The sequence below is a fragment of the Cupressus sempervirens genome, chromosome 1 (assembly GCF_028749045.1).
Source record: "Cupressus sempervirens isolate cs-2001-9-10 chromosome 1, ASM2874904v1, whole genome shotgun sequence".
NCBI lineage: Eukaryota > Viridiplantae > Streptophyta > Pinopsida > Cupressales > Cupressaceae > Cupressus > Cupressus sempervirens.
In genome coordinates, this window is record NC_143118.1 from 445,642,426 (window position 1) to 445,655,171 (window position 12,746).

At 31.4% G+C, this 12,746-nt stretch overlaps 1 pseudogene across 1 annotated transcript in view; it reads right to left on the reverse strand.

Moving 5' to 3' along the window:
* LOC149578224 (uncharacterized) overlaps positions 1–3,280 on the reverse strand; it is a 29,965-nt pseudogene extending 26,685 nt beyond the window's left edge. Inside the window, exon 1 of the transcript XR_016356053.1 lies at positions 1,079–3,280. The product of XR_016356053.1 is annotated as an uncharacterized LOC149578224 (transcript). The remainder of the gene's footprint in view (positions 1–1,078) is intronic.
* Positions 3,281–12,746: the final 9,466 nt, after the last annotated feature.

Here is a 12,746-nt window from a genome sequence, read left to right on the forward strand (position 1 = left end):
ATTCTTATCGAAACCCAAGCTTCGAAGATAGTGATCAATTCCTGACCCATAATGGTCTTTTCTTGTTGTTTGAAAAATTACTAGGTCTTGCTGAAGTATCAATTGGATTTATACGATTAACCGGTTCACCTGAAACTTTTGAATCTACATTCTCCCTCTAAATTTCAGAAGGTGAATCTGGATCAACATCACTGAATCTAACATTCAAGATTCAATGATACAAGACAAAGGATACAATGTTTCTTTTTTCTAGTGGCAAGGTCTTGACATGGAAAATGAAGTGCAGTATTAAATCAGCTCGTGAAATCAGTGTTTGCCATGATAGTCTATACAAACTTTCAGCGCGTCCTCTGCAAGCTCTTGCTCTTAATTATCTTCAGATTCAAATGAACTTTTCCATAAGAGGTTTGGGCATCATCTAAGTTTCAGAACTTTATCCTCTATGGAAAAGGTTGCAGTTGGTCTTTCAAAGCTGAACCAAAAGCATGAAGGGATTTGCAAGGGATGCACTCTAGGTGAAAAATATCAAGAGCACTTTTCACAGCAATGAAAGTAGAGCTAGAGATATTCTAGAATTAATACATCTTCATTTATGTGGTCCATTTTCGGTTGCTTTTCTTAGTGATTTTTGGTATTATGTTACATTCATAGATGATTATTCTCTTAAATGCTGGATCTCCCTTTAATGACTCTGATAGACTGCTCTGCTCTCTGGGATCTTACATGGTCTGATATCAATTGTTAAATTTAAAAGACAAATTGCAAACCACAAAACAGAGAAAGAGACATGATTTATCTTGGTTTGCCACAAATGTGAATACGCCCAGACTAAAGAGCAGAGCATATATTTATTGAGTCATTGCAGCTTACAACTTACATACATAAGGCTTTGCCCTTATATTTATACAATAGTCTTCAACAGAAGACGAAGGGTCAAACATGAAATAAACAATCAGAAAAGATGAAATGAAGAGTTGGACTTCACATCCAACAGCAGCAACAAAGAACCTCAGAGAAGAGCATGAAGATCTATATCGCAGCGATCAGGAATTCAACAAGAGATAGATCTATCTTGGGCTTAAAGTGGTTGGAATAGAGTGTGATATAAAGGAAGACTTACTGGTAATGGAAGTGTGAGCATAGGATGGTACAGGCATTGCAGGTGGAAGAATAGGCTCTGCAACTTCAAAGCTCAGTAACCTCAGCACTTGCCTCATTTTGGGGCGACTAGCAGCATCAGGATGTGAACACCACAACCCCACGACAATCAATCGTTCCATTTCTTTCGTTTCAAACTCCCCATGTAATCTCACATCTGCAGCCTCCAATATTTTTCCTCGACCATACAGATCCCATGCCTAAGCTACAAGCCGCATGTCAAAATCGACCAAGCTTGCATCTATTACTCTCTTGCCAGAGGCTATTTCCAGAGCTACAGCTCCAAAGCTGTATACATCGGATTGAGGACTAGTTTTTCCGGATGCAACACATTCAGGGGCCAGATATCCCAATGTCCCCGCAGCTCGAGTTGTCTGATCTAAACGCTCATGCGTAAGCATACGCGCCAGGCCAAAATCCCCAATTTTCGCACTGAAATTGCTATCCAGCAAAATATTACTCGATTTCACATCTCTGTGCACAACACATTCATCCCATTCTTCATGAAGATACAGCAGTGCACTCGCCACTTCAGTAGCTATTTTATACCTGATACTCCACTGCGGCGCATGATATTCTTCTTCTTCTCCTCTTCTGGGGAAAATATGTCTGTCCAGACTTCCATTAGACATGTATTCATACACCAAAATCAACTGGTCTTGCTCATGGCACCATCCCAAGAGTTGAACAAGATTCCGATGTCTCAAACGACTAATTATGCTCACTTCTGAAATGAACTCCTTAATCCCTTGCTTTGAACCTTCTGAGATGCGTTTTACAGCCACAATCTCATTTGTTTGGACAAGATTGCATTTGTACACTGCCCCAAATCCTCCATGCCCAATATTATTAGCTTCGTTGAAATTGCTAGTTCCGGCTAGTAGATCATCCATCTTAAATCGTCGTGGAATGTGGTGTAGAAGCTTTTCAAGATCCATGCTTGCTAGGTTTTCACCACCGATGGATGCAGCTTTCTTCCTTCTTCTGTGAAAACAAAGGTAGAAATACAGGCCACCTGCGATGCAAGCCACAATACCAGATCCAACACCCAGAAATAGTTTTGTTCTTGAAGAAGAAGATGGTGACGGTGAGAGTGCAGAGGAAGGAGATTGAGCTAACGTTGGCTTTTCAGAAACAGGAATCAAGAGTGTAGAATTAGAAACAATTAAATTTGATGACATACCATTTGCAGACCTTATATCCCCCAGATTTGCACCAAATTTTTCACTGATGGATTGCAGAGTGTCTCCTTTCTGTACAACATATGTTATCTGCAAATTGATCCCTTTACTAATTTGGGATTGGGATGGACATTGACACCTGATTGGAAAGGTACCCGGAGTACCAATAGTTAAATTTACTGGCACCAAAGTAGGATTTGCAATTTCTACAGCCTGGTATGTGGTCAAATACTCAAAATTCTCTGTTGAAATCTTATAAAAGGTATCACTGGGCTGTATAACGAAAGTTATGTTGGCCTGAGAATAATTTCGCGCGCATGTACATGTAATGGGAATAAGCAAACTTTGCCCTTCAGCAAAAGAAGAGGTATCCTCAGGCAAACCATTGGCTGTTGCTATACTTGACGGGGTAACAAGAAACAAATTAGCGACGGTCTGCAAATTTATGTAATTAGGACGCTGGGCTTTATAAAAGACATATGTATTACATGGTGCTGGGCCATCAGAGCAGCTGTAGCCTGTAATATTGGATGTTCCATCTTGTCCTTGAACTGTAGCAGTAATACAGAGGAGGGTGACAGATAGAAATACCAGTTTCCAAGTGATTTGAAGCATGGTGGGTGAGGATTGAAAACGCAGTAAAATCATCGAAGATGATGAATTGGGTACATATGCACTTGCCTTCAAAAGCAAATTGAGGAAATGGATTAAGAGGTAGAATTATGGACGCTGCTATTCTTCGAGATAAACTGTATATTTGACCAATTTTTTAAAAATAAAAAATATCATAAATTTTTCTCTAAAAATTTCAGCATTCTAAAGATCGGCCTAATTTGTAGACGAAAATAGCAAATCTGAAAAAAAAACAAGTTCCCTTTATTTTGTCTTATGTACGATAGCCTGGTCCTCGTGGGCAGATTGAACTTCCCAATTTGAATGAGTGTTCTGTCAAGAGTACGTTATGTTTTTGATTAAAAAAAAAAAATTTAAGAAAGGAGGATTAGTTATTGTTTTTATTTCTGGTCAGAAGCCACCGTCAGCAGATCGAACAGTCAATTTGAATGACTGTTGAGAGCGATTGGAGTAATGTCCAGAGCAGGGATTCCGGGAAATTTTCAGCCACTCTTGTAAAGAAAGTGGTGTCACCGTTTGATTTATAGTTTTAAAATAATATTAAATAATAATTTAATAGCCAATCTATCGGCTGGGTAGACGCTTCATTTCAGTGCGATAAGACCACCTCAAAAGTTCTGCCAAGACACATTAGTTATCAGTCACGTTACATGATGAGTCCGCCATTTTAAAAATGGCTCTAGTCATGACCGGCCTGGAATTTGACGGTCACCCTTCGTGTCATATAGATTGGAATTTGACGGTCACCCTTCGTGTCATATAGATTTTTGATGACGGTTGAGTCATTTTGGTACCTTTCATTTTATTTACGTTCAAAAAAAAATTATTGTCAAAACTTTTTTATATGAATAATTTAATAAATTATTTTTAAATTTTAATAATTTTTCGCTATAATTTCCAACATATTAAATATTAAAAAAAACTCAAAAGTACACCATCTAATATTCTAATATATAAGAAAAAAAATTCAGTTAAAATGAAAAGTAAACATTTCATTACTATGTTACCATCATTATGAAAATGATTTAGCCACACAAATTTTTCTAGCCATTCCATTCGAAATTTTCTTTTAATTGGAATTTTTTTCTTCCCTTGATTAGAAATATTTGACCTATCTTCAATTTCGTCATTAAAACTAAATGCTTCCCCAGTTTGATTTGTTTGTTCATTTAAATCCTCCTCTGAAGAAGTCCCAAAAATTTCTTTGAAAGTTTCTTTCAAATTTTTATTGTGAGATTGTTCATCTTGATTTAGTAATGAAATACAAAAAACATCTGAATCTTTTTTTTCGAGGCCACCTATACATTTCTCCAATAGTTGCTTGTTTCCTTCTCTTTGAGGACATTTTTTATATACCTGCAAAAATAAATATAACATTAGTAACTATGTATGAAAATAAGAGTTATGAAAACTACATACAATTTACCTTATATGATTCAACATAGGAATTTTGAAAACTACATAAATTTACCTTATGTAATTCAATTGATGAAGAATAATTTTAAAGGTACAAATAAAATACATTTGTTTGACAAAAAATAATGTTTTTGGTGATATGATTATATAGATACAAATTGGAATAAGTATAATTTAGTAACAAATAAAGAAATCTCATATTTACAACAAATTTCTAATTTTTTCATATTTGTTTTGAAAACAATTCTAAAAACAATAATAAAAAATAAGTACAAGTCAATCATATATTAACAAATCAGGAATGTTTCTAAATTTATAGAAGAAAATGTCAACACATAGAAGATTTAATTTATAAGATTAAAAATATAAAATCATAAAAATATTAAAGAAACTTGGCAACTTTCTAAAATTAATATATTTAATTTTAAAAATATTAAATCAATATAAATATTAACAAGTTTCTAAAATCAAATGCTTTATAAAAAAATTCTAAAATAATAATAATTACAAATTACAATGAATTAAGCTAAAAATGCAGAAATAGATATATATAATTAATAATATAAAACAATAAATTTCTAATTTTTTCATATTTGTTTTGAAAACAATTTTAAAAACAATAATAAAAAATAAGTACAAATCAATCATATATTAACAAATCACGGATGCTTCTAAATTAATATAAGAAAATGTTAACACAAAAGATTTAATTTATAAGATTAAAAATATAAAATCATAAAAATATTAAAGAAACTTGGCAACTTTCTAAAATTAATATATTTAATTTTAAAAATATTAAATCAATATAAATATTAACAAGTTTCTAAAATCAAATGCTTTATAAAAAAGATTCTAAAATAATAATAATTACAAATTACAATGAATTAAGCTAAAAATATAGAAATAGATACATATAATTAATAATATAAAATATGTTAACAATTAGATCACAGTATTTATTAGTAAGTTGAGTTTTTAAAATTCATATATTTTAGATTCTAAATTACTATTAATATACAAAATATATATTATATATTAATTAAAATATCTTATATTTTATTATGCATATATTACATATATTTTAATATAATGTTATATCTATATTAGTAAGTGAAGTATTATATTATTTTTATAAGAGATTTTGATGGTTTATTAAGAAATCTAATTGTCAAATTTACGGTTTTAAAATTTTGTAGCCTGTCAATGTGTACGGTCTTTAAAAAAATTAGCTTATCATATATGGTTAAAATATCGAAAAATGGCCAATACGACCATCAATTTTCAGGTCTGGTCATAACAATCCTCCATTTCGCGTGTCAAGGTAATTAACATGTAGTGGTGTTTCTGTCCTTTCAGATTTGCTGTTGACCATCAGTTATTGTAAGTTTTGATATTTTCATCGAGATGGACTCTTTATCTAACATTTCTCATAAACTTAGACTCATATATAGTATGTCGAGAGTAATCTTTTCAACGTGTCTATTTTTATCAAATTATAAGGCTTTATGTGTGAGAGTTAGGATTGTTGGAAAATAGATGTTAGGATTGTTGGAAAATAGACATTTTCAAAAAGATTATTCTTGGTGTTCTATATGTACATACATTCACATTTACATGTATAAGTTAGTAATAGTCACGATGTAATATGAAAAATATTTTCTGATTTTTTTATTTTGTTAATATTAGTATTAATTATTCATTTATTTTTTAAATTTCATTTTAGGCATTGTTAATTATTTTAAAATAGATGGTATAAATTAAGATATTTTATGATTTTCTTTAATTTGTGAATTTAGTGTCAAAGTATTAAGTTAATTTTTAATTTACACATTGTTAAATATTTTTACATAAATGACATAAGTTGAAGATACTTTAAATTTTTTAAATTTTGTTAAGGTTAGTGTTATAAGTATGGTTACATTTAGAGTTAGCATAACAATTATGTACCTAGGGTAAATGGAAGAGTTATGGTTATATTTAGTGTTAGGGTTTAAATTTAGAATTATGATTAGTTTCACATGTAACCTTAGTATGTAACCTAATGTCAATAGTTGAGACATGGTAATAGTTAATTTGAATGGTTTAATGTTATGAGTAGCATAATGTGAATGACAACAAAATAGAGTTAGGGTTAGGCATATGATTAGTGTGAGGGGTTAGTGTTAGGTGTAGGATAAGATTAAGGTTGTGGTTAGGGACAGGATGTTATGTTTACATTTAGAATTAGTATCATATTTAGGGTTAGTATAACAATTATGTTTACCATTTTATTAAAGTGGAGCATCCTACAACCACACAATCCTAAGGGAATTTCATAACCCCAACATCCCTTGAAGACTCCAATTTGATGGATTTGAGGCATCTAACATGATTACGTTCTTCTCAACTTCACAACTTACCATGTAGAAGACTTACACTTGATCCCAAGACAACATACACACCTTTGCTAAAAAAGCCCACACATTCTCTTTCAACTGGTCTCTGACAATGTTCAAGCAATCAATACACTCCCAGTCAAAATTTTGATCACAATTCCCTTACGTTTGTATGAAGCCCTACTCTTATCCTCCTTAACAATTTACCACTCACATGAACTTCATAGGCAAACCTCTACACATCCTTCTTACAAAATATTTCTCACAATTATCCTTGGTGTGCTAATCCAACTTGTCTAACCTTTATGTGACCTTGTTCACCATGGTACAACTCATCATACTTCCATTGGCCTTGAGGAGACGAGACTAATCCACATTGTCGTTTTGTTTTGTAGCAACAAGGAGTCTCAAGCAACCTCATGCCCTTGTGTGATAAACAACTTGACAAATGGATCACATTCAATATGGGTTTGTCCTAGAGGTGATATGAAACGTAGTAATTTCAACTTACAAGGCTTAACAATGTATTGAAAACCTCAACCCCAATGTAAAGCAAGGAAGCTAAGACAAATGACCAACCTAAGATCTTCAGGGATCAACAATATTTGGTTACGTAATGGTTTTGATTTGATTGTTGACAATGGAGCAACAATCAATAAGCAATGGGGATAATGCCTTTAGAGGATAATATGATGTCACCCAAACAATGGTGGATTCAAATAATGGCGCTCCCTTAAGAAATGAATAGTGAGGACTATTGATGCCCAATCAACTTTGATGACAACAATCAATCCAATATTAGACCTTAGGAGATTATGATTGTCCTTGGTTACTATATCAATGAATTGGGTTTGCAACATTAAACATGGATCAAACTAACTTCAACATCCTTCGACACTTAATTAGGGATGTTCAATAAGGTCTTGACAATATTGTCTTTCACCAAAAATTCTTGATAATGGCTAGGAATAATATATTATGCAATAATGTCAGTAATACCATGAATTGCGTGTATCACTGTAGACATGTTGCCACCCATTTAAACTCCAAGAAATGATGATACTTTCAACTTCAAAACACTCATATAAGATTGATTTAAGCTGCATTAATCTCCCTTCAATCAAATGTACTCTATTCAATTATTAACTTGATCAAATATCATCAAAACTTGGAAATACATAGTCATGGTCACAATTTTACTTCTATTTCACGTGCTATGGTTTGCATTTTCTCCTTGCATACAATTCCAAAAAAATTGAGACTTAAACCAATGGAAAACACATCAACAATACAAGGAAATACCAAAGACTATAAAAAATTGACCATTTAGTTGCAAAGGTATTAAGCCAATTGTATTGAAACCCTTGAAAGTGAGGGTTTGAGAGTGAATTTCATAATTTATTTTGATCTTCTTCCTTAGAGAATGATTGATTGGTGATAAGAGTAGGCTCAAATGAAATATATCACAAAATTTTTCCTTCTCTAGTTGGTTTTGCATTGAATCAAATCAAACAAACAAAGTTACACGTGATTGACATAGAAAATTTGTTGAAAATGTCATTAAAATAAACTTTTTTTAATTCAAACTTTTGATCACTCTCCATTCTTTGAAGGTGTTGGCACTCAAAATTGAAGCTTTGATTTTGAGTACCATTATGTGAAACTTGAGTCAGCCTATGATGTGTTTCAGTTTTTCCACACCTTTCATTCAACATATGCTTACATCCCATGATGATAGGTTTCTTTTGCCTATTTTGCCCACCCCCCATTCAACCCATTACTGATAATTGATTTGAGAGATCTTCAATGGGTTGTTTTCCTTGTTGTGGGTTAACGTGTGATTTTGTTGGAGGTTAATATTGTGTTAACTTAGTCTCTTCATGAATTGAATTGGCTTGGTCCCTTCATTGATTGAGCTAGTTCAGTTTGTTCTTTGACCAAGTGAACTTAGTATCCTTCATGTGCCAAGTTGCAGGTTAACATTTGTTTTCTATCAGGGTTAACATTTTTTATTAATTATTTTTTGCTATTTTGGAAAGTCTCACTTTTGGCTTTCGCGATATCATGAAAATCACAGTTATCTCTTCAACCGTGAATGTGTCCACCAATAAATTCATTCCATGTGGAAGATCCTTCTTGTGTTGGGTTGTTTTGAACGAGATAGTTATCATATTTTCATATCATTGCTTGGGCCTCTTGCGAAGATACAATGGTTGTTAGATTTGGGAGCATCTTTGGATATTTTGAGTGCATCTCAACCGTCTATGGTTATATGGAGATCTTAGATCTACGATTGTGTTTTATTCTTCTATTGAGGAGTTTTCTTGCAGCATCTGGGCCATCTATTTCATAATGAATATCTACATCAATGGCTCATCTTATAAGGGTCAAATCAGATTTATTTCATGTGGGTCAACTCTAGCTTTTTGTGGTGGGCTAACATTATGTGTTATCCCATCCCACATTTTTTGACAATGGTGATATTTCTTTTGTTGCGGCCATGATATGTTAGCAGGATTGTTCTTTAATGATGAATGTGTTGGAATATTGGTTTGATGATGATATGTTACATTTATGACTGAGTTTTTCATTGATGTCAACATAGCATGTTTGATGTCTTATGTGGTATCTGATAGAAGAACAATGTAAAGATCAAGTTGATATAGATGGCTAGTTGAGCATGATAACCACCCAAGGTTATGGGAGATACGTCTGAGTATCTGGCATATGCAGTTAATGTCAGAAGCATAAAGGATTATGAGATAGAGTTTATAGAGGCATGTTCTGGTAAACTTGTTATATCTCTTAGCAGAGTTGATATCTTGAGGATTGAGGTTGAGGACATGGAGAAGACATGTTGAGGATGACGTAGCTAAGCTTGCTCATCATAATATTGTGTGTATAGAAAGATATTCAAGTTGCAAGGCGGAAGATTTGTGTTATTGCTAAGTGTAACCTATTCTTAATGTTGTCCTATAATAATTAATTGAGAAGGACTAACAACTGACTCAAGGAATTGTTTAATGGACTTGGTATAAAGGAAGGATATTTTCCTTTATCATGGTACGGATATATGTGAATTTTGAATGTTTGGAAAGCAACAGAGAGTGCGGAATGTGAAGTTGAGTAGAGTAGTGCAGAAGTGAAGGAAACTTCATTGCCGAGGTTTTGCTAAGTGATCCAAGGCTTGGTATTCAAATCCCAGGTTCGTGACCTAGTCTACAAGGTCTGTTAGTGATTGTTCCAGTTGATAGGACAAAGGAAAGAACAAGGAAAGAGGAAAGTAACAGTAAACTATTTGTTTGAGCAGTGAGCTCTTCTTATAGTTGAAATTGCATGTTTTGGTAGTGGGGTCTATAGTGCCTACCCTAGTTTACATGTTTGCTATCATTGCCAAACTCTTTTAGGCCATTTTTATGCTTCATTATCAGTAGCATTATTTTGAGATTATCAGATATTGTTTTACATTCAATTTATTATATGATGAGATTACTTGGTACTCTATATTTCATGTATGCATGATGATTATTCAGTGATTTCAGTTATTGATGATGATTATCATATGTGTTTTCTTATGGATACTTACCCCATACTGCATGTGTATGGTGTGTGTGTTTGTTTTCTTTATGTATGACATTTCTGATGTGGTTAAAGAAGGGAGTGGTAGTCACTTGCTAGTCGGGATCTACAAGATGCACCACTTCCTGCCATTGCCTATTTAGCTTAGAATATTGTGTTTGTACATGCATGGATTTTATGTAGGTTGTAGGTACTAGGTATTGACTTCCCTAAATTGCCAGGATGAGCATACCCTATCACATTATCTCAATGGTAAGAGAGGGGAGATAAATTCTTAAGTCCAAATCCTAAACCTTTAAGTCATTTGTCCTAATTGAAAATTAGGACAAGTATCTGAGTCGAGTACCCTCAGAATGCATCGAATGATGTTAATTCGTGATTATAACCCTTTTGTTTGATTTATTATGTGTTTTGCTAAGATGGGTTTTCGTATGTTGCTTTATGAGTCTTTGGTGAATTTTCTATTAATTAAGTCTATTTAAAAGATTAAATTAATGATTTAATTTAATGGAAAATTATTATGACACTTTAATATTTAATTGTATTTAATTAATTAAACAAAAAAATTTAAATTTGGAGATAAAAGTTATAAGTATAAATTTAGAACGTGATGATATTAATTTAATTTAATAATAATATATTTAGAGTTCATTTTTAAATAAATGCTAAATATTATTGTTATTTAAGTTAATAAACATATTATCAATTAAGTTTCTAAAATAAATTAAAGAGTGAAAAGATATTAAATTATTAAAAAGATTCTGGATCGCATGATGTGTGCATGAGTTGAAAATAAAAGAACTTAATTAATAAGATTAAACATGTGAATTTAATAATGTTATTTTAATTGCATAAAGTGCATATGGGATTAAAGTAATTAATTAATTAAAAGAGGAGTCAAGTGAAAATTAAATAAAGTTATTTACTAATTCATAAACGTGCATGAAAATTATTAATGTAAGATAAAGAAAGATTAATAAAAGTTAAATTGGAGTTCGAGTCTAGTGAGCATGGAGTTCTCTTGGGTGAACACACAATTAGTGCCCTAATTTAAGGAGAGAACTCTTTATCTCAATTTTAGGGTTCATTTTCAAGAGAGGGATGAATTTGGATGTGAATTTTGGGAAGCAAATTTTGGAAAGGGATTTTTGGAAAATTTCAGAGAGGGATTTTTGGATAGAAGCAAATTCTTCCACAATCATCAGGTGGTTGCATATTAGCATCAGGTTCATGTAGGGTCTTGTGTTTTGATCACTGATTAATTATGCAATTTTCTTTTCCTATCTTCTTCGTGCCAGTGAATTGTAAATCTGAATTCTCTGTGATGAACATTTAAACAATTCAATATTGTAATTTATTAAATGCTTGTCAATATCTTTTGCATATGTGGAGATTAGAAAAGTAATCAGAAACCCTTGTTTTCTAGATTAAAGAAAATAGGATTTAATTTGGAAAGGGTTAGAATTTAAAGATGGAATTCTAAATTAAAAAATTTGGATGGTTAATAATATTTCCTCTATAAGAGTAATGATGAAAACAATTTTTTAAAAAAATATTTAAAAAAAAAACAATTGTCTAATAAATTTTACATAATTATAAATTTTATAAAATAAATAAATTTTATTTAAAACGGTTTACAAATTATTATAATAATAAAATTTTATTTAAAAAAAATATAATAAAAAATGTGGTGAGGGGCAGGTAGTCACACCCCCACCCCCCACCGGCGGTCACTGTCCACGATAGTGGGCCCACTGGCAGCCATTAATGGCTACACAGCGGCCACTGTTGTGGCAACACCCTTTAAAGGGTAGGCGCTGTATTAAAGCGCAACAATTTATTAAATCGCAGGTAAGGTTTGACGTTTTTTAATATATATATATTATTTAATTAAATTTTTATTAATTGTTTTAAATGTTGAGTATTAATAAATTTAATAATAGTTTTATTAAAATATTATAAGTTATTAGCAAATTTAATAATAAGTAATTATTATTTTATTAATAAGATTTTAATACTATTATGATAAGTTTTATTAATATTTATTAATTTAAATATTAATGCATTTAAATATAGTTTTTGTAATTATTAATTTATTAATAGTTTTGGTTAAATATTAATAAATTGATAATTAATGAAGATATTAATATAAGTGTTTAGACCGATAATTATTAATTAATTTAATTAAAATTAGTTTAATTAAATTTAATTAATGATGGATATTGTTTAAATTATAGATTTATATTATTGATTTAGTTTAAGTTGGAAGTTCTTATTAAAAAAGAAGAAGAAAGAATCACCAACAATTATTATCTTAATAAGTTAAGTAAATAATTATCCTTTGGTTATTTGTAGAAAATTGATTTAAAACATGATGGGAGAGTAATTCTAGTTTCATTTGAAC